Below are 26656 nucleotides of genomic sequence, written 5' to 3'. Positions count from 1 at the left end.
GCCTCCTACATCTGATAAAATTGTTACACCTATCATATGTCTGTCACTTTCACCCTGTGTATGGACCCTGACCTGTCACTTTGCCTTTCCATTTCACAGATGTGGGTCCTACTGTGTGACCTCTGCTATGTTACCTCATGGACTAGAGCTGTGTGACATAGGTATGTTGACAATACAAAGGGCATTGATATTTTCCTGAGTTATTGCAAATACACATTAGTGAAAGCACAGCCTGACTCCAGCTTGTTTTGTGATTCAAGGGTGTTTATTTAAATGCAAAATAGTGAAGGGGGTTGTAAAATGTTCAGGGGTGATGGTAGAGGAATGTCCATAGCAGAGTCCAGTTATTAGTCTCACAGGTGCATTGTCCAAAGGGGCATAGGAAGTGGAGCTAGGGCAGTTTAAGGATGGACAGGGTGACAAAGTGGGACAGAAGGATGACATTCAGGGTGGTCTAATTTCTTGCCGGGGGTCTTGGCATTGCTCTCTGTCTTTGTCCTGGACCTCAGGGACCATTTGCGTGGTTGTTCTCCATCTGCAGGGGGTGGGGTGCTGGTGTCGTGGTCCTGTGGCGGTGCCTCCTGTCCACTAGCGCCAGCGGAGGTGGTGGGCAATTCATCGTCCAGGCTAGTGTCAGGGACTCCTTGTTGTTCCACAGTGTCCCTCCTGCTGTTCACAAGGTCCTTCAGCACCCCTACAATGGTGAACAGGGTGGTGTTGATGGACTTGAGTTCCTCCCTGATCCCCAAATACTGTTCCTCCTGCAGCCATTGGGTCTCCTGAAAGTTGGCCAGTACCGTTGCCATCGTCTCCTGGGAAAAATGGTACGCTCCCATGATGTTGGAGAGGACCTCGTGGAGAGTGGGTTCCCTGTGCCTGTCCTCCCCCTGTCGCACAGCAGACCTCCCAGTTCCCTGGTTTTCCTGTGCCTCTGTGCCTCTGTCCCCTGAACCGTGTGCCCACTGCCACTGCCCCCAGGTCCCTGCTGTTCTTGGGGTGGTGGGTTTGCCTGGGTTCCCTGTAGTGGGTTTGCCTGGGTTCCCTGTAGTGGTGGACACACTGCTGCTTGACGTGTCCTGGGGACAGAGGCTGGGTGGGTGCTGTGCTGGTGTTTCCTGAGGGGGGAAGCTCTGTGGTGGCTTGTGCCAGTGTGAGGGGAACCGACTGTCGCAAAGTCCCAGATGGGCTGGGCTGGTCATCTAGATCCAGGTGGACAGAGCTGCTGTCATCACTGTGTGCCTCTTCTGTGGGGGGGGTGGACATGTCTGGAACCTCCTGTCCGGTGAAGTTGGGTAGGGGTCCTGCAGGGGAGTAAAGGCATGATTATTGCACCTCTGTGTGCCATTGTGTGCAATGGGTGGGTGACCCTGTACCCCAGTCTCACATTCTTGTGTAGGACCTTGTGTGATAATTGTTTTGGGGTCTGTGTGGGTATCTGTAGTGGAAATGTTTTGGTGATGGGTGCCATGCTTTGTTGTTGTATGCAGGGCTTGCTGTTAGGATGGGTGGTTTGTGATAGTGGCACATATGTGAGGTGTTGGAGTGATGGGGTGAGGGTGAGGGTTGGGGTATGTGATAGCATGCAGGTAGGGTGGGGTATATGGTATTTAAGAATTGACTTACCAGAGTCCATTGCTCCAGCTACTCCTGCGAAGCCCTCAGGATGCAGTATAGCCAAGACCTGCTCCTCCCATGTTGTTAGTTGTGGGGGAGGAGGTGGGGGTCTGCCGCCAGTCCTCTGAACTGCAATCTGGTGTCTTGAGACCACAGAATTCACCTTACCCCTTAGGTCGTTCCACCTCTTCCTGATGTCATCCCGTGTTCTTGGATGCTGTCCCACTGCGTTGACCCTGTCCACGATTCTGCGCCATAGCTCCATCTTCTTAGCTATGGAGGTGTGCTGCACCTGTGATCCGAATAGCTGTGGCTCTACCCGGATGATTTCCTCCACCATTACCCTGAGCTCCTCCTCAGAAAACCTGGGGTGTCTTTGCTGTGCTATGGGGTGGTGTGGGTGATGTGTGAGGTGGTGTGTGTTGTGATGTGTGAGGGGATGTGTTTGTGTGTGTTGTGTGACGTGCATGGATGTTGTGTGAGTTATGGTGTTGATTGCCTGTGGATGCTAGTTTCTTGATGGTGGTGTCTCTTTCTGGCCTTCTGTTGCTATTCTGGTCGTAAGGGTTTGTGGGTGCTGTGGGTGTGTGTTTTATATTGTATTGGATGTGTGGGAGTGGTGTGTGTATGTGTATCAGGTGTGTGTATTTGGAATTGTCCAATGTGGTTGTGTTTTGTAAATGTGTGTGTGTTTTGAGCACGGTGGTGTGTACCACCAATGGAATACCGCGATTGAAAGACCGCAGCGTGGATTCGTGGGTCGTGATAGTGTGGGCGTATTCCTGTTAGCGTGACGATGGAGGTTTTGTTATCGCCAGTTTATCACTGACGTTTGGTGTGGCGGACTTGTGTGGGTGTCTAGATTTTGGCGGATTCCGAGCTTTGGGTCGTAATAGCTGTAGCGGAATTCTGCTGGCGCAGCAGTGTGTTGGCGGTCTTCTGCACGGCGGTAAGCGGGATTTACCGCCAATGTTGTAATGAGGGCCTATTTGTAAGTTCAATTTTTAAGCAAAAAAATTGATTGAGGTCAATTACATTTTAGAAATGTGATTAATTTAGCAATTACATTTCTACAAATTAAATTTGTATTGTAACCTAAATTACTGTAGTGTTTTTGAAGAATATTAAAGAAACAAATTGATAAATTATTAATCTACGTGTGTTTATCGTAAAATCAAGTGGCAAATGTAATAACTTTTAATTAAATGAAAAAATAATTATTATGGACACAACCATTTTCCAAAAAATGCAAATTAAAAGTAAACTCTTATTCCCTTTTCTAGAACTGTTTCAGTGTTTGTTATTTTTTATATTGCTTCCTCTCTCAAATATATAAATGTTTCATATTGTTTGTGGGACAGGAGTTAGAATAGCAGGTTAGTAAACCTAGTGTTTTAAATATATATATGCCTTTCCACCTTGTTTGTGGGGCTGGAATTAGATATTTCCTAAATGAATGCACTTTCTTGAAGTTTGTGGTATAGGAATTAGAATATTAGATTTACAAAAAAAACATATGCAGTTTGCCTCATGTTTGTGGAGGTGTTGTTAGAATAGGACATCTGGACAACAACTCCTATAAAATAAGCATTTTTCCCCATGTTTGTGAGGCTAAAGTTAGAAGGGGTTATCTGACTCCCATCCACAGATGCACTTTGTTTGTTGCCCATTGTTTGTGGAACTGACATGAAGAGTCATTTTTGCTATCCTTCCAAATATATGTACTTTTTACAGTACTTGTGGGACTGGAGTTTGCAGAGTAAATCTGACCTACCCCCTCAAATATATCTATTTTCCTAAATGTTTGTAAATATCTGGCCCCTACTGACGTGTTAGCTGTCATTGTACCAATGAGACTGCTAGATTCAGGCAGCAGCACCACTAGGATGTGGGGATCTGAGTCCCGTTCCACACCTTGTTACAAATGTCGGCCTAAACCTTTCAGCCAGCTAGGAATACCTCATCGGAACCTAGAAATGGCAGTGATTTGTGGCAGCCGTGCACATCACATTCTGATTTCTCAGAGGAAATAGTGGTGGAACAGATCTAGTTCTTTTCTTTTAGTTTCCTTTGTCCCACAAATGCAAAGACAAACAGAAATTAGTTCAATCCATTTTATTGAATCAATTAGTTTCTAGATAAAATGTCATGTACTGCAATGATTAGGATGATAAAAAATAATAGTAAATAATACAGTGACAAGTGAAACATAGAAACTGTCCCACCATAGTGTCAGAATGCTAGGTGTTGGAATTCCTACTGTCACTGAAGTACTACCAGAGCAGAGCATGGCAGTGGTAGCCCTAATCTGCCCTTCAGGATGCCTAGGAGGACACCATGACCCATACCTGAATGTGGTAGTAGGGAAGAGGGCTGTCGGTCTTCTGAGAGGCCTCTCTCATGTGGCTGGAAAAAGACGTAAAGTCTCAGCAGACAGTTGCAATTAGGCAACAGCATGTAGTGGCAAGTCTTCTGGCTGGAACCATCCTTCTAACATATAGGGGGTAAAGGGATATTTTATAATAAAACAGCTGGTGTTCTAGGAAAGATGTCCTTGTGTGAAAATATGTACATTTCTGTGAAGTGGCAGAGATTGTTGTGGTGTGCTTTGTGCTGACAACACATTGGAGACAGCCTTGAGCAGAGCACGGAACAAGAATGTCAGAGTGAAAAGAATGAAAACAGTTTGTGTGCTGAAAATGTTCACGATAAAGGAAAATAAAACATCACCGCAGAGAAGAGCTTCTGCTCAAAAAATGAAATTAATTGTATCTAGGCTAAAAGGCACAAGCTGCAGGCCTATGGCTAAAGAAACATGACCATAAAAGGCTGCTAAGCTAATCTCACTACACCCTCCCCTTGTCGGTTCAAAGTGTAGCAATAAGCCCAGCCTGCATTAAAATTATTTAAAAACATTAAAAAGATTAAAATATACGGATATAAATGTTCTAGTTGACAAGCAAGCATACTTGAAGCAGGCCAAATTAAAAAACTGTCAATTAAAAACTGAACCATTTTGGTACTGAAAGGTTGAATGTCAAATTTAAACGTCATTATCATTTTGGAAACGGCAAATTATATCCAGGACAATAAAGTTGAGGAAGGATCCCCCTTAGCCAGGTGTTAAGGTAACCAAATTGGTGCCAAGGAAAACCAAAAAGTACTATTGTTCCATGACCTCAGCTCCAGCTGAGGCAGCAGAATAACATGTAGTGCCAGATGTTGTAGTGCCCAGAGCCACTTGATCCAGAAAGGGCAGCTCATAGTACGCTTCCCGTAGCAAACTCACCCTCAAGGCGCATGCCTGGTAATGAGTCCCCATGTAGAACATCAACAGATCAGCATCCAGTGAAAGCAAGCGCCACGTGGAAAGACACAGTTGTAGTTGTAGTGCACATTTGAAAAGGCACCAAAGGCAATGGAGTACAGGCTTCACACAGTTCAGTTCCAGTCCGAATGACAGACACCAGTTGCACTGTAGCTCTTCAAGGAGTGGTGCTCCAAAATACTGCATCATGCCTTCACGACTGTCAGACTTGGCAATCTTGGCGTGGTCTCCCCTAACTTTGTGTCTCTGTTTCCCAGGTTGTTGATGTGTACTGGACTCTGTTTTTGCTGTTTTCGATACTCTGGGCACTTTAGCACTGCTAACCAGTGCTAAAGAGCAAGTGCTTTTATGTCAAATGTATGTGTAATTGTCTTTCCATGATTGGCTATTTGATTTGCTAGTAAGTCCCTAGTACAGTGCACTAGAGGTGTCTTGGGCCTGTAAATCAAATGCTATTAGTGGTCCTGTAGCACTAGTTGTGCCACCCACTTTGAGTAGTTCTTTAAACATGGGTCAGATCTGCCACTGTAGTGTCTGTGTGTGCAGCGTACCCACTTGCCAGACGTAAAACTTTCCTTTTCATACCTGTAAGGCACCCCTATGGTAGGCCCTAGGTAGCCCCATGGGCAGGGTGCAGTGTATGTTAAGCAAGGCGCACCTTCTGCAACATGGCTGATAAACTACACGTCTCCTGCTTCGCAGCTGAATTCAACGCTCCACCTGCATTGAGGCTGGGAGATCGACGCATCACAGTGGAGAAACGACGCGCAACAACCGCTTACGGAAGCTGATAACAACGCAAACCCCACACAGCTCGGTTTTCTAACACCGTGCGACTGGGATTTCCATGCATCGTCCCTGGGCATCAAAGTCAACCAGACTCTGCATGGATCCGAGGTGCCCCATCCGGGAATCAACGCATCGCTCACTAGCAAGGGAGAAAAATGACACATCACTGACCCGACCGGAGAAGGAAAAGACGCATGGCCTCACTTGCGAGTAAGGAATTGATGCATCGCTACCCTTTTCCAATGCACGCTAGCCCGTGTGGCTTTATTTTTTACGCTAACCAGGTACTTTGTGTAACAACAGCATTCTCACTGTTTTCTAAGGATTAAGGGGCAGATGTAGCAATGGTTTTTCACGTCGCAAACAGCGAATTTCGCTGTTTGCGATGTGCAAAACCCACATTGCGATGCCCTATTCCTGTTTTGCGACTCTATAACCTGGGTACCGACTCACAAAACGGGACTGCGAGTCGCAAATAGGAAGGGGTGTTCCCCTTCCTATTTGCGAGTCGCAGCACGATGCTGCATTGCTTTGTGACTGCGAACGCGGTCGCAAAGCAATCGCAGTTACCACCAGTGTCACACTGGTGGTAACCCATTCGCAAAAGGGAAGGGGTCCGCATGGGACACCTTCCCCTTTGTGAATGCCCTGGAAAACATTTTTTCAGAGCAGACAGTGGTCCTGTGGACCGCTGCCTGCTCTGAAAAAATGAAACTGAATCGTTTCATTTTTTCATTTTGTAGGCATCTCGTTTTCCTTTAAGGAAAATGTGCTGCATTACAAAAAAAAAAAACTGCTTTATCTAAAAGCAGTCACAGACATGGTGGTCTGCTGTCTCCAGCAGGCCACAATCCCTGCGAGTGCTGCGAGTCGTAAGGGGGTCGCAAATTGCGACCCACCTCATTAATATTAATGAGGTGGGCCTTTGCGACCCCCTTGCAAGTCGCAGATGGTGTCAGGGACACCATCCTGCATCCTAAATTGCAACTCGCAAATTGCGAGTCACTCTGACTCGTGATTTGCGAGTCGTAATTCAGGATATACCTACATCTGGCCCTAAGACTCTTATTCTTTTAAAAAATTATATCTTTACTTGTGTATGTTGAATTTGTGTTGTTTTGGCCTTGTTTGATTCAGATAAATATTACCTATTTTTCTAAACTGGTGTGGTGTCCATTTTGTAGTTTCTCCACTGTATTATTGTGTGTGTTGGTACAAGTACTTTACACATTGCTTCTGAAGTTAAGCTTGCCTGCTCATGCCAAGCTACCAAGGGGGTGAGCGGTGGTTAACTGAGGGTGATTCTCCTTTACCCTGACTAGAGTGAGGGTCCTTGTTTGGACAGGGAGTAAGCTGACTGCCAACCGAAGACCCCATTTCTAATAATAACACAGCTGTGCTGGTAGAAGCGCCATTAATCCTCCTTGTTGGGATGGAGCTGCCAGTGCAAATAAAAAACAGCAACAACAGAATGCCACCAAGTAATTGGGAATCCCCCAAATACACCCCATAATATTGAGTATATGGCTGAAGGTATTATGCCAAATATGAACAAAAAGATGCTGATAAACCCAGAACCAACAGCCTTAAAAACGTTTACAATCCTGGCAGTATTGGACACATTAAATATTCGTTCCATGACTTCTCCAAAGTGTTCCAGAAAGTTGGCGTTTAAAAGGGACTGTGCTTCAGCAGATGACCTTGTCTCGGGGGCAGAAGTCAGCGCTACATGTTTTTGGAATAATAGAGCTTTTACTCTGCTCAGCTTGTCAACATTTACACTAGAAGTAGAAATATTAGGCCAGATGTCTGCTACTTTGATCTGTTGTATAGGGGGAAAAAGGATGTTGGTGCAACAAGTTACAATTTGGGAGACTAAAACTACGTAGGCAATTCTGGCTCACATTCTGCAAAAGCTCTCACTAATAAAAAGCATGTGACTTCCATTAGAAAATACTTGGAAAGCTGGTCGAATTAAAGGGGATGGAACTTCCTTCAGATAACACGCTAAATTCACTGCAGAAGCACTGCATGATCCGTGCAAGGAAAGCTGCTTGCAAACCATTGAATCGCTCACAGAAGTCTCACATTCGCTGCCCCTAAAAAATACCTCTTTCATGCCATTAAAACATTTGAAGGAGCTCCCACACCTCTTGAAAGTAACTATCTCCAAGCTTTTCATATCTGCCTACAGGAATGTGTTTCAAGCAGGATGTGAATTGGAGAGTTGAAATAGTCAGATTGATAACCCCATGAACTAAACACACTGCAGATGATATTTCTGCCACAGTAAAAGGCAACTTTTCTAACTTTTCAGTGTTTAGCATAATATAAGTAGTTTCTTTCTTAGCCATTATTTGTTGTTGTCACATTATATTAAATGGAGCAAACAGGTCTTGCGCTTTAACATAGTGCCATAGAACGCAACCATTTTTCAAAGTCTGTAGTATCCAATCGAGCTGCATAATGGAACTAAGTTGACTCTGTCCATGGTATAAGAAGACATGTCAGTTTGTATAATGTCAATTGCAGAAGAAATGATGTTGTTAAGAGTGTATATGCAGTCAGACAAGGAGTTCATACTATTATCTACAATGGCCAGTGCTTTCTGTAAGTTTTCCTGGTCTATTTGCCTTAACTGGTGTAGGAGGCTGGCCTGGCTTATAGTGGGTACCTTGTGGTACTTACACCCTGTGCCAGGTCCAGTTATCCCTTATTAGTAGAATAGATGTGTTTCTAGCAGCTTAGGCGGATAGAAGGTAGCTATGGCAAAGCGTAGGCTGAACTAGGAGACATGCAAAGTTCCTACTATACCACTTACATGATATAGCACAATATAATAAGAAAACACAATACTCAGAGTTACTAAAAATAAAGGTACTTTATTTTTATGACAATATGCCACAAGTATCTCAGTGAGTACCCTCAGTAAGAAGGTAAGTAATATACACAAGTTATATGTACACAAACCCAATACAGGTAAGTAAGAGTAAGAAAAATAATGCAAACAGTGTAGAATTACAATAGGATGCAATAGGTGAACATAGGTCTAGGGGCAACACAAACCATATACTCCAAAAGTGGAATGCGAATCTCGAATGGACCCCAGACCTATGGGAGCTTGTGGAGGGTTGCTGGGACTGTAAGAAAACAGTCAGGGTGTCCAAGATACCCCACCGCAAGACCCTGAAAAGTAGGAGTAAAGTACACCTACTACCCTAAAAGGACACAATAGTCGTGATAGGGGGATTCTGCAAGAACCACAAACACCAGCAAAGCACTGAAGATGGATTCCTGGACCTGAGGACCTGCAAGGCAAGGAGACCAAGTCCAAAAGTCGCGATAGTGTCCGGGGGGCAGGAGCCCAGGAAACCCCGGACGAAGGTGCAAGGAAGCTGCCTCCTGATGGAAGAAGCTTAGGATTCTGCAACAACGAAGAGAGCAAGGAACTTCTCCTTTGAATGAAAGATGTCCCACGGCGTGCTAAAGGTTGCAGAAGTGTTACCACGCAGAAATACCGCAAACAAGCCCTGCTAGCTGCAAGGGTTGCAATAGGGGTTTTTGGGTGCTACTGGGGACCAGGAAGGACCAGGATGTCGCCCTTTGGAGGAGAAGACAGAGGGGGCACTCAGCAACTCAGAGAGCCCCCACAGAAGCAGGCAGCACCCACAGAAATACCAGAGCAGGCACTTAGAAGATTTGTGAACCAGAGCTGGTTGAGAGTCACAAAGGAGAGGCCCACGACGTCGGAGTCCAACTCAGAGGGTTGAGCACTGCAGGATGGAGTGCTGGGGACCCAGGCTAGGCTGTGCATGAAGGAATCCTTGGAAGAGTGCACAGAAGCCGGAGCAGCTGCAAATCACACAGTACACAGGTTTGCAGTCTAGCGTGGGGAGGCAAGGACTTACCTCCACCAAACTTGGACTGAAGGATCACTGAACTGTGGGAGTCACTTGGATAGAGTTCCTGTGTTCCAGGGACCATGCTCATCAGGATGAGAAGGGACCCAGAGGACCGGTGATGCAGTATTTTGGTGCCTGCGTTAGCAGGGAGAAGATTTTGTCAACCCACAGGAGATTTCCTCTTGGCTTCCAGTGCAGGGTGAAGGCAGGTGACCCCCAGAGCATGAACCACCAAGAAACAGTTGAGAAAGCTGGCAGGACTAGGCGCTACAATGTTGCTGGTAGTCATCTTGCTACTTTGTTGCGGTTTTGCAGGTGTCCTGGAGCAGTCAGCGTTCTATCCTTGGCAGAAGTTGAAGAGGGAAGTGCAGAGGAACTCTGGTGAGAACTTGCATTCATTATCTGAAGAATACCCCAGAGGAGAGACCCTAAATAGCCAGAAAAGGAGGTTTAGCTACGAAGAAAGGAGGATTGGCTACCAAGAAAGGTAAGAGCCTATCAGAGGGGGTCTCTGATGTCACCTGTGGCACTGTCCACTCAGAGCAGTCCAGTGTGCCCCCAACACCTCTGTTTCCAAGATGGCAGAGGTCTGGGACACACTGGAGGAGCTCTGGGCACCTCCCCTGGGAGGTACTGGTCAGGGGAGTGGTCACTCCCCTTTCCTTTGTCCAGTTTCGCGCCAGAGAAGGGCTGGGGGATCCCTGAACGGGTGTAGACTGGCTTATGCAGAGATGGGCACCATCTGTGCCCATCAAAGCACTTCCAGAGGCTGGGGGAGGCTACTCCTCCCCAGCCCTTCACACCTATTTCCAAAGGGAGAGGGTGTAACACCCTCTCTCAGAGGAAATCCTTTGTTCTGCCTTCCTGGGCCGGGGCTGCCCAGACCCCAGGAGGGCAGAATCCTGTCTGAGGGGTTGGCAGCAGCTTCAGTGGAAACCCCGGAAAGGCAGTTTGGCAGTGCCTGGGTTCTGTGCTAAAGACCCAGGGGATCATGGAATTGTCCCCCCAATACCAGAATGGTATTGGGGTGACAATTCCATGATCTTCGACATGTTACATGGCCATGTTCGGAATTACCATTGTGACACTATACATAGGTAGTGACCTATGTATAGTGCACACATGTAATGGTGTCCCCACACTCACAAGGTCCGGGGAATTTGCCCTGAACGATGTGGGGGCACCTTGGCTAGTGCCAGGGTGCCCACACACTAGGTAACTTGGCACCCAACCTTCACCAAGTGAGGGTTAGACATATGGGTGACTTATAAGTTACTTGTGTGCAGTAAAAAATGGCTGTGAAGTAACGTGGACGTTATTTCACTCAGGCTGCAGTGGAAGTCCTGTGTAAGAATTGTCTGAGCACCCTATGGGTGGCAAAAGAAATGCTACATCCCATAGGGATCTCCTGGAACCCCAATACCATGGGTACCTAAGTACCATATACAAGGGGATTATATGAGTGTACCAGTGTGCCAATGAGAATTGGTAAATTTAGTCACTAGCCTGCAGTGACAAATTTAGAAAGCAGAGAGAGCATAAACACTGATGTTCTGGTTAGCAGAGCCTCAGTGATACAGTTAGGCACCACACATGGAACACATATAGGCCACAAACTTATGAGCACTGGGGTCCTGGCTAGAAGGATCCCAGTGACACATAACAAACACACTGACAACATAGGGTTTTCACTATGAGCACTGGGCCCTGGCTAGCAGGATCCCAGTGAGACAGTGAAAACACCCTGACATATACTCACAAACAGGCCAAAGGTGGGGGCAACAAGGCTAGAAAGAGGCTACCTTCCTACAACTGGCTGTGGCTTCTTGTTGTGAAAGTTTCCACATTTCCTTGTAAATTACATATAAGAAGCATTTTTTACCTTGTCTTCTGGGCCTAACAGAACATCTTGTAAATCTGTGTTATTTGACATGAGACTGAGGTGTTCTTTTACAGCATCTAGTAAGGAACGTTTTAACCATTGCTGGCACATTTTTCCTACACTGTATGTTGTCACAATATCCAAATGTTCTGATGACACATAGCATCTGGTCTGTTCATTCTACCAGTGGACCAGTGGAGTTTGCAAAACGTGCATTAGAACCATTTGTGTCCACTGTCCACAATAATCACATGTAAGAACTTGAAACTGATGTGTTAAATGTTCCATTTTGGACCCACCCATCCAGCTGATCTTAAGTTGCATTAATATTTTTGCCATTTCCTAAAGTGGGAGTGGGGATACTGGGTGCATTTAATTCTTTAATTTTTGCAAAGCCTAAACAAATTGTCTACTGCACTGTGTCATTTAAAAATATAAGGCCAGATTTAAAAAAAGGTGGAGCTACATTACATGTAGTCCCACTTTCCTTGCGGCCCCCTACCACCACCATGTGTACGCTGTATTTAAAATATGGTGCACCATGGCGCAGGGTAGGGAGCAATAGTGTCAGAATTTCTGACAATACTGACGTACTGTTTGGGGTTTGCGCCAAAATATTGGCACTAACCCTGAATGGTACATGGGGGCCTATTGAAAATAATTGCATGCCCCCTTTTAACGCCTGCTCTGAGCAGGCATTAAAAATGCTGAAAAAAATGTTGCAAAGAAATCTTTTAGATTTCTTTCTGCCATTTTTACAGCACACCTAACAGGGGAACTCCCCCTTGCATACATTGGCCCTCATTCTGACCCTGGCGGTCTTTGACCGCCAGGGCGGAGGACCGCGGGAGCACCGCCGACAAGCCGGCGGTGCTCCAATGGGGATTCCGACCGCGGCGGTAAAGCCGCGGTCGGACCGGCACCACTGGCGGGGTCCCGCCAGTGTACCGCGGCCCCATTGAATCCTCCGCGGCGGCGCAGCTTGCTGCACCGCCGCGGGGATTCCGACCCCCCCTACCGCCATCCAGATCCCGGCAGTCCGACCGCCGAGATCCGGATGGCGGTAGGGGGGGTCGCGGGGCCCCTGGGGGCCCCTGCAGTGCCCATGCCACTGGCATGGGCATTGCAGGGGCCCCCGTAAGAGGGCCCCTACATGTATTTCACTGTCTGCTGCGCAGACAGTGAAATACGCGACGGGTGCAACTGCACCCGTCGCACAGCTTCCACTCCGCCGGCTCGATTCCGACCCGGCTTCATCGTGGAAGCCTCTTTCCCGCTGGGCTGGCTGGCGGTCTGAAGGAGACCGCCCGCCAGCCCAGCGGGAAAGTCAGAATTACCGCCGCGGTCTTTCGACCGCGGAACGGTAACCTGACGGCGGGACTTTGGCGGGCGGCCTCCGCCGCCCGCCAAGGTCAGAATGAGGGCCATTATGTCTGGCATAGGCATAATGTGGCGCATGGTGTTACAAAGTGGTGAAATGCATGCATTGCTCCACTTTGTAAATATGGTGCAGATATTTTGATCTCGTAGAGCCGCATTAGCATAAAAAGAATTATGTCAATGTGGTGCAAGGAGGTGATAGGTGCTCTTAAATATGCCCCATAATTTGTAAAGGTATCAGGCAAGCTCTAAACAAAGCTTCCATTCACTGTGTCAGCCAATGTTGAGTTCCTCTAACACTCTTTAAGTCAATTGACTCCATCCAATAATCATAGCCTTCTTTAGCCAACCGGGAAACAAAGTATTCATAATGAATCAATTTTGTATCAGTTAAGAAAACATTGTGCAATTCCATTTGTGGCAATTTGAATTAATAGGATGCAGCGTTGAACATTATGCCCTGAAAAATACGTAAAATGTTCCATACATGTTTTAGAACTCCCCAGTGTTGGGTTAAGACAATGTTCCCATTGTGTATTAAAAAATAGCCCCTGGGGTACTTGAACATATCACCATAATTTTCCTTTGTTTGGTAAATGTCATCACTTTCAAATATGGTAAAGTACTCTAATTCAGATTTCATAGAATATACTGTCTTTACATCTCAGTCATCAGAAACAACCCCAGGTGTTATAGCATTAGATAAAGAAAGTTTAAATACATATTATATTTGCAGGACCTCCATTGGGCTGAATATATCAAAAGGAACTTTATTCCAAACAATCCCATCAGGCACTGGTATAGCTGAAATGTTCACCAGGGACAAATCTCAACAGACCTTATGTGAGGAAAAATGTGGTTTTAGGACCGCATCCTCCAGTTCAGCTGCAGAGCGTTCAGGAAGGTAATGACAGTGTATCAGCAAGAAGAAGACAATGACAAAGCCATTCCAAACAATAAAGGCAAATACAGTTAGTTAAAGCCAGAGATAGTTCCATGGAAGAAAGAAATAGTTATCTTTAAGCCAATGTATCAGCTTATGTGCTCTTGACGGTGGTGTAACAGAAGTAGTGGATGAGTCATCCAAGGAGTCTTTTCGATCGGCAAACTAACCAGAAGCATTTAGTGCAAAAGCTGGAGTTGTGTTAGTGAGTGGACAAATGAAAGAAGTCTCCCTTGGTGGTGCATAATAGGCAATTTCATCTGTTTGAGTTGCATTTGTGTAGTAGTCTTTGTTGTTCCTTCTATTGTTGTTGGTGATGAAGATATTGGTACTAATGAAAGTTCATTTTCCACCCTCCCCAAGTTCATGGAAGTATCAGCATTGCTGTTCAAATCCTGTAGGGTAACATCCTGGACTGTAGTGAAAAGGATTCGGTAGCTATACAGGAGTCCTCTATGTCTGCAATGCAGGATCGGCCACACAGTGTAGTTTGACATTATCAATAGAGACAGAGCGGTTTACTTCAAATCCAGGCAGCGGTGGTAGAATAACAGTTCCGGTACCTTGTATTCCCAGGACTAATGCCGGTGCATGATATGATAGACTGAACTCGCTTTTTCACAGCAATCGTTTAATGTACTAGATCTCCAACTTTTGGAATCCAGCCAATAAAAGTTATTGCTGCATCCCTTAGTCCCAAGGAGGTGGCACAGGCAGGTGCATTTTTGTCAGATATGGTTTTGTCACAGACCTGTTGTAATTCCTGCAAGACTGTGACACGTTCATTTACATCAAAAGGTGTGTCTGCCACCTCCGTACCATAAGTATTAAGATCAGGAACATACAATTGTGTCCCAAACAGCACCTCATTTGGGGTGCGCCCTTCCAAGGACCTTCTGGGCAGATTATTAAGTGCTCTCTGGACTCCATACAGGTGACTAAGCCAACGACGTCTGTGCCTAATACTCTTTCTGTTAAGGATTGATTTAAGTCTTGATTATTCCATTCCACCACCCTGTTTTCTCAGGATGATAGGGGACAAGAATTGGAGTTGGACCCCTAACAAAGCCATGGTGTCCCTGAATGCCCTTGAGGTGAAAGCAGGGCCCTGGTCCGCGTGGAAAGTCACAACTGCATATGACCTGATAAAGATTTGCAAAGCTTTAATAACAGTTCAAGCATCAGATGAGTGTTGTGGCCAGACCCCTAGAAATCTGTAAAATGAGTTGACAGTGGTTAAGATATATTTGTATGCATCATCAGGGGTCAAGGGACTACAATGGTCCAGGTACACACATTGTAGTGGTGTGTTCGAAATGAAAAGGGGTGTCTGTGGTGGGTGTTTCATGGTGGCCCCTTTAATTTGCTGACAAATGTTACAGCAAAGGACATATTGGGGGTGATTACGAGTTTGGCTCTCTCATGCCTGCCATTTTGATAATGGCGGTCATGCAACCAACAGGCTGGCGGAGAGGACCGCCAAATTGTGACCATGGCGGTCCTCCTAACAGAATACAGCCAATCCACCGCCAGTGCAGTCAGGCTGCCACGGACGATGGTAGCCACCTTCAGCCTGGTGGAAAGCATGTTCCTGCTAGACAGATTACGAGGCTGCACACTGCTAAGGTTTCCACTGCGGTCGCATCACCAAGGAAACCCTGGTGGAAACCAACTCTATAAAAGGAGACACTCACCTTCAGGAACACATACTAGTCTGGAGTCACCACGGACCCTGAACTGCCCGTCTTTCCTCTGCTCCTGCTCACCCAACGATTCCAGAACCAGAGACTACGACGGCAAGGATAGCAACCGTGAGTACACACACTTATCTGCCACTGTTGGAAAATGCCAATGTACCTACGCACACACAACATACACATCTGGGCAGGTTGGCGACAGTGACACACACACATAACCTCACACTTAAGTGCACATAGACCCACAGCCACATACATACATGCACATTCACAGTACATGCACAATAAGGTCATCACATACACACGTGCCAAACCACACACCAAACCCCTGATACACAGCACTGGCATGGTCACACACAGCACCACCAAATGAAACAACTACACCACAACTGCAACACCACAAAACACCATGAAGCACCCACAATACACACGTCCACTTGACAAATCATACATACAACACAACGTAACAACACCAGAGAACAAACTCGCAGAATCACACATCCACACAATGAGCCACACCACACACCCTACAAACACACATCACAGCGGATCTGACATATCTATTTCCACACACATTCACTCTATTTTGTGGTAGTGTGGTCGAGCAGTAGGCTTATCAGAGGGTAGTGTTAAGCATTTGTTGTACACACACAGGCAATAAATGAGGAACACACACCCAAAGAAAATTCCAGGCCAATAGGTTTTTGAATAGAAAAATATATTTTCGTAGTTTATTTTAAGAACCACAGGTTCAAGATTTACAAGTAATACTTCAAATAAAAGGTATTTCACTTAGGTACTTTAGGAACTTTGAATTAGAAAAATAGCATGTACAGTTTTCACAAAAATGGCAATAAGCTATTTTAAAAATAGACACTGCAATTTTCAACAGTTCCTGGGGGAGGTAAGTGTTTGTTAGTTTTGCAGGTAAGTAAACCACCTACAGGGTTCAAAGTTGGGTCCAAGGTAGCCCACCGTTGGGGGTTCAGGGCAACCCCAAAGTTACCACACCAGCAGCTCAGGGCCGGTCAGGTGCAGAGGTCAAAGTGGTGCCCAAAATGCAAAGGCTTCAATGGAGAAGGGGGTGCCCCGGTTCCAGTCTGCCAGCAAGTAAGTACCTGCGTCTTCGGAGGGCAGACCAGGGGGGTTTTGGAGGGCACCGGGGGGGACACAAGTCAGCACAAAAAGTACATCCTCAGCGGCACGGGGGCAGCCGGGTGCAGAGTGCAAACAGGCGTCGGGTTTGCAATCGGTTTCAATGGGAGACCCAGGGGTCTCTTCAGCGAAGCAGGCAGGCAAGGGGGGGGCTCCTCGGGGTAGCCACCACCTGGGCAAGGGAGAGGGCCACCTGGGGGTCGCTTCTACACTGGAGGTCGGATCCTTCAGGTCCTGGGGGCTGCGGGTGCAGTATCTTTACCAGGCGTCGGGTTCTTTGAAGCAGGCAGTCCTGCGGGCGTCGCTGGGGGGGCTCAGGGGGTGTCAACTCTGGCTACTCACAGGGTCGCAGTCGCCGGGGAGTCCTCCCTGTAGTGTTGTTTCTCCACATGTCGAGCCGGGGGCGTCGGGAGCACAGTGCAAAGTCTCACGCTTCCGTCAGGAAACGTGTGGTCTTTAAAAGTTGCTTCTTTGTTGCAAAGATGTTTCTTCTTTGGAGCAGAGCTGCTGTCCTCAGGAGTTCTTGGCTCGGTAGAGCTGGGGCCAAAGCAGTTGGTGTCTCTGTCTTCTCTGCAGGGCTTTCAGGTCAGCAGTCCTTCTTCGTCTTAGGTTGCAGGAATCTATCTTGCTAGGTTCTGGGGGCCCCTAAATACTCAATTTAGGGGTGTGTTTAGGTCTGGGGGGTTAGTAGCCAATGGCTACTAGCCCTGAGGGTGGCTACACCCTCTTTGTGCCTCCTCCCTGAGGGGAGGGGGGCACATCCCAAAACCTATTGGGGGAATCCTCCATCTGCAAGATGGAGGATTTCTAAAAGTCAGAGTCACCTCAGCCCAGGACAACTTAGGGGCTGTCCTGACTGGCCAGTGACTCCTCCTTGTTTTTCTCATTATCTCCTCTGGCCTTGCCGCCAAAAGTGGGGCCGTGGCCGGAGGGTGCGGGCATTTCCACTAGCTAGAGTGCCCTGGGGCGCTGTAACAAAGGGGGTGAGCCTTTGAAGCTCACTGCCAGGTGTTACAGTTCCTGCAGGGGGAGGTGAGAAGCACCTCCACCCAGTACAGGCTTTGTTAGTAGCCACAGAGTGACAAAGGCACTCTCCCCATGTGGCCAGCAACATGTCTGGTGTGTGGCAGGCTGGTAAAACTAGTCAGCCCACACTGGAAGTCGGGTATGTTTTCAGGGGGCATCTATAAGATGCCCTCTGGGGTGTATTTCACAATAAAATGTACACTGGCATCAGTGTGCATTTATTGTGCTGAGAAGTTTGATACCAAACTTCCCAGTTTTCAGTGTAGCCATTATGGTGCTGTGGAGTTCGTGTATGACAGACTCCCAGACCATATACTCTTATGGCTATCCTGCACTTACAATGTCTAAGGTTTTGCTTAGACACTGTAGGGGCATAGTGCTCATGCACCTATGCCCTCACCTATGGTATAGTGCACCCTGCCTTAGGGTTGTAAGGCCTGCTAGAGGGGTGACTTATCTATGCCATAGGCAGTGTGAGGTTGGCATGGCACCCTGAGGGGAGTGCCATGTTGACTTAGTTGTTTTCTCCCCACCAGCACACACAAGCTGGAAAGCAGTGTGTCTGTGCTGAGTGAGGGGTCCCTAGGGTGGCATAAGACATGCTGCAGCCCTTAGAGACCTTCCCTGGCATCAGGGCCCTTGGAACCAGGGATACCAGTTGCAAGGGACTTACCTGGATGCCAGGGTGTGCCAATTGTGGAAACAAATGTACAGGTTAGGGAAAGAACACTGGCGCTGGGGCCTGGTTAGCAGGCCTCAGCAAACTTTCAAATCATAACTTCAGCAAAGGCAAAAAGTCAGGGGGTAACCATGCCAAGGAGGCATTTCCTTACGCAATGTGTGCATTTTTTTTTAGATCAAAATCATAAATATTTAAGATGTTGCTGTTTCTGAAATAATCATCAGATGTATTGATTTAATAAGACAATTGTACTTACCAATTTGTACATAATATTTCAAGATGGCACCTATGTGGGAAATATGTGATAGTGAGAAAAACATGGCACCTAAATTATGACACGATGCCAAAAGATGTGTAAACATGTTAGAATGGCGGCCTGATACTATGGCAGGATGCAGCAACAGGAGATTGAAAACGGTGTTGATTGAACAATGTTTGGATATATGTTATTGGAAATGGAGATTTGAACAATGTACATGTGAGCAAGCATCAGATTTATAACAAATATAGCTACTTCCCATTACAGTTGTTGGAAAGTTTAAGATGGCCCTCGTTTGCAATATTGGTAATGGTACGAGTTCCCGTGAGCATGAGTTCGTAGGGAAGAAGGAAAGACTGTGTATTGTGGTATGGAGAAGGTTTCATTTGTCTATGGCAAGACGAAATGCTGCCGGAATTATGGCTTGCATTGATAAAATATGCCCTAAGGGATAAAGGAGGCAAGATGGGAGGCGTATATTTTTTAAAATCAAAGTTGATAGATTGGAGTCGGAATTTGGTGTATGCTTGCAAAAACAAATATATTTAATGGTAATTTGAGCCACTATTTGGTGTGTGCTTGCAAAAATGGATAACATTATGCAATCTTTTTTTTTGGGTAACATAATTCCATATAATCTTGGTGATCATTTTGATTATATTATTCTCTGGACTTCACATATGATCCCCGGTAATAAGCATAGCAATGATAAATGGTAATGGATGAGAAAATCCTGTAACAAATATTGTCAGGATGTAACTTCAGACTATGGGAGTATGAGGGGATGGTAAAATGTATATCCATGCTGCGTAGGGAGATATGTGTGCACTTTCACCAGTCTATCAAATGACAGATACAATTTTTGACTGGACTGAATTGGTTCCATTATTGCAACAAAACGATTAGTATGTAATAATTTTAAGTCCTTGTGTTGTATTTATTATAATGTAATATGGATATGATGATTATGTACTTGCTTAACAGATGACTGACATGGGATTTGTGAATGTGTATACAATTGGATTGAGAGTACACTGCTAACCCTGAGTGTAATAGCACATTTTATTTTACTTGGATGAGTTATTATGCATACTAAAAACAGAGTGATGAAAATGTTAAATAGTAGGAAGATATGATGAGAGTTTCATTTTTTTTTAACAGTAATTACTCAAGAATATAATAGGAATTTTAAGCTAATTTCTTATAAACATTGTTTAAAAAAAGTTCGATAACAATTTGGAGCATGATGACGCTTGGCTGTAATGACTTTGGGCCTGATTACAACTTTGGAGGAGGTGTTAATCCGTCCCAAATGTGACGGATATACCACCAGCCGTATTATGAGTTCCAATGGATATAATGGACTCGTAATACGGCTGGTCGTAAATTCATCACTTTACTGTCACTTTTGGGACGGATTAACACCTCCTCCAAAGTTGTAATCAGGCCCTTTGTGTTACAACTTAAATTCACTTAATGCTTGTATAACTGGAATGTTTGTATATATATGTGAGGGCTTTATGTGTTTTTTATATTCATGTCTGTACTTGTAAATTGGGATATGGTGATTGGTTTTTGTGCATGTTTTATATATAGGACCTGATCAAGTTCCAAGGAGGGAACGGATTTCGTTAGCTGGGTCTATTTGAAATAGATGTTCAATAAAGAAAAATACTAAAACAAGCCTTAAGTATCAGACAACGTTTTTTTTTTTTTTCGGATAACGTTCTCTATGCTGTGGAATGTGGGATTGCCCAACACAGAGTAAACGTAGGATCAACAGGTGATCCAGAATAAGTGGATGTGCTCTCCTCATGATTGGAAATTTGGTTTAGCTGGTTGGTAGCAGTCACAACTTGAGGACTGGGCACCACATTGGTAACACGCATTTTGAATGGACCGGTGTGGCTTAGTGTAATCACAATTGCACGTTTAGTACTAAATAATAATGGCCAGAATTTGTAATAAGAGAAGAAGTACACAATCTCAGTGCTAAAAGTTCATATTATGTTAACACCCAACTACTGTTAATTTAAAACGTGAAAGTAATACTCCATGTTATTGCAGTTATTTGTAGTCATATGAAAGATGGAAGTTGAGTACTACAAAACTAAAACTGAAGTGTTGTTGTGTGAAGTGGAGTAGCGCAATTTCTGCATAGCTTGGCCAGAGAGCTGTATTATTATGAGAATGGCCAGGAAGTGATAACATAAATTAGTCTAGACTATCCTCTTGTATTATTTAGCTGACTAATTCAGCAACGCAAAATAGAGTCTTTTCCTAAGATCCTAATTTATACCATGACATGTTATACTGATTTGCTAAAAGCATAAAGCTATGCACAAATAATTAAAATGTATTGATCTTGGAACACTTTTCAGGTTAAAAATATCATTTAATCACACCCCTAAGGAATCATAATTATAGTAGCAGCAAAATCTATAAAGTACGTAAGGGAATGTAGGGATAGATGCTTTGTTTAGGGGCCAGCAGGCAATCTTCAACTGGCGTTAAGCCTTCTTTGGCAATCCTGTTTGCTCTGAGTCTCCATGCACAGAGGACAAACCTTTAGATGGCAAAGACAATTTGCTCCTCTATGTCACATCTAAGGAGCCTATAGACTTGCCAGCAATGTACTGTGCCCAAGAGTTTGCAAATTGGCATGATCCACCTTCTTTTGGCAGAGCCTCGCCAAAAGAAAAGAAAGTGTTCTTACAACTTCGGGGTCAACAGGTAAAAAGGGCAGCTAAGATTTGGAGTTGTATTCTTATCCCACTTGCCTGTGATGTCCTTAGTGGCAGGCTGCCAGTTATATATTTAATATATAATTTCTTGACCTGCCAGGGTCTGATCCTATCCACTTAAGGTTCAAACATGGGGATGCATTTGATTTTGAGAAATTATTCTGAGGAATTCCCTCCTTTTCCATTATTGCAGATTCTAATCAGTGTAACTTCCCAAAAAAGATTCCCTTAGCTTGATAGCTGTAGCTTTGTTAATTTTATTTGGCAAGTACCATACTCCCTCCATCATAGGGGCTTTACATATCTCTGTAATGTTTTAGGGGAATGGGGTGTGTACATTTTTGTGTAAAGTAATTAATTCCTCCAGGGGGTCTCTATATGAAACCAGTTCTGGTGGGTCCGGAAGTGATCCCAGGACATTAAAGATTTCAAAAGAGCAATCAAGCCTACCATGTTCATTGCTAGGTCAACGAGTAAGGGTATCAAAACTTGAAGACAAAGCAGTGACCAAATACATTTATTTTCAGTTTGAACTAAGGAGGACAGTCCAGCACAACCCGAAATCTCTGCTCCATATGTGGCCCCAGCCACTGCTGTGTCTCTGTTGTCGTCAAGGGCTGGGGAGATCACACTACTAGATGTAGCCCTGTGTTTCCTTGCCACCGCAGAATCCCTCTAGTATAATACAGCTCTGCTCTTTGCTCTTTCTGCTGAGAAACAGTGTGTCATCTGCAAATACGAGTACTGGAATACTTTTGCCTGCACATTTTGGTGCATTATGTCAACAATTCCCCAGCCATTTGACCATAATATTAATATACAAGGTGAACAACATGGGGGCAAGAACACATCATTGCCTTACTCTACGATTTACTGGTATCCTGTGTGTAAGGTCACCCCCCGTGATCCTCCTGATCTGAGCGTATGTTTCACATTGCAAGACCCTCATAGTTCTTAAAAGATCCCCAGAGATACCATAGTTTTCGAGGGCCTTTCACAGGGTGTCCCTGGGGACCAGGCTAAAAGCATCCCTCACATCTATGAAGGCCACATATGGGTGCTCTTGCTTCAAGACAGTGAATTTCCATCCAATCATGGTAAAGAAGAACACCTGGTCCACTGTACTAACCAGAATATTGTGGTCAGTCATCCACAAAAGGAGTCTGGACAAAACATGTCTACAGAATATCTTTTGGGTGTTGTAAATCAGGATAATCGGCCTGTAATTGGAGGAGGCATTGCACCTTCCTTTCTTATAAATAGGCATGATAATCATGCTACACCAGGAAGGTGGAATACACTCCCCTCTAAAAATAGCATTGATCAAGGTGCTTAAATAGGAAACCCCTGATTTCTGGTTGGAATATGAATAGGTCTCCTGGGATGCCATCGGGCCAGGTGCTTTCCCCCTGCTCATTTGCTCTAGGGCCAGTTCTGTTTCTACCATCTTAAGTTCCACATAGTTACCAACTCCAACCTCATCCCTAGGAGGAGCGTGGAGTATTGTGAGGCCACCACTATGGGAGGAGGAATCATTGTACCTCTTGGTTTATAATACAGAGAAGTTGTTAACCCATGCATCTGTCTGATCAACCGCTTCAAGAGCGTTAACCTGGTCTGCTTCCCATACGCTGTGAGTTTCCAGCAGGGCCTTCATGTTTCTACTGGCAATTGATGTTATTATTACATTTTAGTAAGGTCTAGTGACTTAATTTATTTTAATAAAGGCTTCAGCAATGTATAGGGACTTTCTTTGTTTTGTAAGTTTTTTTCAAGTAGGTTATGGTGAAAGTGGGTATGTGGTTTTCTTTTTCAAGCATACATTTTTAAGAAATGTTTTTTCTTGGAACTCAGGTATTTTTTTTTGCAAACCTCAAAATTTGGCTCAAACACATTTTGTACTTTATTTATTTTTCAGTTTTATCATCCTATATTTTAAGGTATATTGTTCATTAATAGGGCACTTTAGCCTTTGTATTACTAATTTTACTGTTTTTGTCTAGTATGTATTTTCTTTTTTGGATTTTGTACAGATGATGTGGATTTTATACTCAGGATAGTCTATATATTTTAATTTTAAATTTGAATATGTTAATTTTTTGTTTATATAGTGGAAATCTCACCCGGGAGAGTATCCTATTACTGAAATCAAGGGGGAGGGTGCTGCATTGGCTTGTTCCTAAGTGAAGAGGTAAGCTTTCAGTTTCTTCATGAAATCTAGGTTTGAGGTGACATCCCTAAAGTAGACAGAGAGGTGAATCCAGGCTTAGGAGCGGGGTAATAGAAGGGTGACCACCATGTCTTCTGCTATGGATGCGTGAAACAGTGGTGACTAGTAGATAAGCTGAGTGAAGGTATCTTGAGCACATACAGCAGCTGATGTATCTACTCAGGTAAGTGCATTATACGTTGTGTGGTACTTTGTGTATGAGGGTAGTTGAAACAGAACTTTATTTATTTAGTTATGGATATTGTGTGGAGTTCTCCTAGGTAGGTGTCTATGTGTATGCATGAAGGAAGGGTGAGTGTGATTCTAGCTGATGAATTCTGGATAAATGAGTTTATCTCTATGATTTGGTGTAGGCTAGGTGTGCTTTAAAAGTGTATCTCAGGAGTTATACCCCCTTCTGTTGCATTGTTTGTTTTGTTTCTTGAGAAAGTGTACTTTTGCAGTCCACAAAGAGGCTCAAGTTTTCTTCATTATTTTTGTAGAACTGGTACTGTGGAGTTTCTTGCATATGTAGATCTCCACTAAATAGTACTTCCAATTCTGGATGGAAATATCTACCTTGTAATAGGATTTCTGAGTCTCTATCATGATCACCTGACATTTTCATGGCCTAACCTGCATGACCTGCACTGCTCTACAACTAGGTTTCCATTCACAAGGCTATCATTCTGTGAAACTGTCATTCCAGGTTCCCATTCTGGTTCCCTATAAAACAGTGTTCCTCAGCTGAAACCTGGTCAGCTGCGATGACCTTTAGCAACAATTTTTGGTTCATGAAGTCATCTGAAAAAAAGGAAGGGCAATTTTTATAATACAATACAATATCTTCTGAAGCATCAAATGTTAGTATGAAATATTTCGAATTATTTTGAACTGGTTACAAGCGAGTTGCAGAGTTGTTAGTCAACCTTGATTAACTCCTGAGAATGTTAAAACTTTTCAAATACTACCTGATTTATTTACCATAACACTGTAAAGGAGTGAGAAATAAGAAAAGTAAGACTTGCTTTAAACTCAACATTTGGCAAACCATGAAGGTTTTCAAGGCAAAAAAGCAAAGTTGTTAGATAATCAGGTATGTTTATTAGATCTTTGTGTCAAACCTTTAAGACAGCTGTTGGAAGCTACACAAACCATTTTAAAAAATCTGGAGTAAGGCAATGCAGAGCAAATCACTGTGTTACCTTATTATGCTCTAGGGAGGCATCATTCCATGGGTGTTGCTTGGGTGTTCCCAGGCAACTTCCATTGATTTTGTTGCATCCCCAGATTCACAAGAACTTGCTATCCTGAGGATGTGCCAAAATCTTTTGTCTTCCAAGGCATAACAAGAAGCACACATAAGGAGAGGAATATGCCTACCATGGTGCAAGCATGCCTGCATTGGTACTCGCAGCCCATTGTGCGTCAGCGTTGGGGAAAGGACAGGAATGCACCATGTGCCTTAAACACAGGGTATTCTGGCCCTTTCCCAGTGATGCAGTGCAGCAAGACACCTGGCTGTGCTGCACTGCACCACTTTGTCATAAATATGGCCCTCAGTGTGTACAAATGCTAAAGAAATGTGACAGATTTTTTTTCAATGACAAATGACTAAGAGTTGGTGTGCGAAAGGTTGATAAGTTGGTTGAGTTTGACGAAACCAAAGAGCTGGAATCACTGTGAACTTGATTCCCTGTAAGAGACTTAGGGCCAGAATTAGAGTTTGACGGGCAGTTTACTGCATTACAAACATTAAGGGTATCCTTTCCATGATATTACAATTTCCATAGGATATCAATCAAATCGTAACATAGCAGATTGGATATCTGTCATGTTTGTGATGGCGCAACCCCAGAATTTTGATTCTTAGCATGCAGAGTACACTAAGGGAAGATCAGCATTACTCCTGTAGAAAACCTAGAATTCAGATGTGGGGACACATATTCTCTACAGCCTTTAATGAGGGGTAGAGGTTTCCTACAACTTAAATTGTAACTGCATTGTAAATTCATGGTCTGATTTCTGCTCTGAACCCAATAGGGTAGTACTTATTTGATCCCACCCATCAGGGAAGATACCTCTTCCCCTGGGCTTCATGATAACCTTCATAACTTGACACCTCAGGTCATTTTAATCATGAGGTTTCTTTAAACCATAAGTCACCAAGGGGCACTGGGGACCTTACATCAAATTTTACTCCAGTGTTAAGAAACCAATATTTTAAAATTATTTAATATTTGGCCAACACAGACAAGGTCATTTGGACACTGGTGTCACAGTTAGAAAAAGTATAAAATGTTCTTTAAATTTAAATATTGTTATATTTACATTTTATGGACCTGATTTAGAACACAGCAGATGGGTTGTTCTATCACAACAGTGACGGATATCCTGTCCACTGAAATCTAAATCACATAGGATGGAGTGGGATTTAGATGTTGGCGTACAGGATATACATTACCGTTGTGACGGAGTAACCCATCTGCTGAGTTCTAAATCAGGCCTTTAATTTCCTTCATTAATTTGCATATACTACCATGTTTACATTTTAGTTGTTCCAAACAGAGGTGAAGACCAAGGCAGCATTTTAGTGTCATGAACACCGGGATTTGTATTCATAACTGTGAACAAGGTAGCCTCTCAGATAACCACCTAATTGAAAGAAAATGTAGATTCAATGGAAGGTTTCCTGACAGTAAGAAGTATATTACAGTGTTTATTTGGACAGCAAGTCTGACAAAGAGCTGAATGAAGTTACACTTACACATTTATCACACATTTTTCGGTTGTGGTGTGAGAAAGATTCTCAGGAATTGTACCATGATTGCCTCATATGCTGCCCTACCAGACATTTGGGGTAACCCTGAGTTCTAGATTTAGGGCCATATTTATACTCTGTTTGCATCGGATTTGCGTTGGTTTTTTTTACGCAAATTCGACGCAAAACGAACTCCATATTTATACTTTGGCGTTAGACGCGTCTAGCGCCCAAGTTCATGGAGTTTGCGTCATTTTTTTGCGTGGACACCTACCTTGCGTTAAT

This window comes from Pleurodeles waltl, chromosome 9 (genome assembly GCF_031143425.1).
Source record: "Pleurodeles waltl isolate 20211129_DDA chromosome 9, aPleWal1.hap1.20221129, whole genome shotgun sequence".
NCBI lineage: Eukaryota > Metazoa > Chordata > Amphibia > Caudata > Salamandridae > Pleurodeles > Pleurodeles waltl.
Note: the sequence above shows the minus strand (reverse complement) of the source record.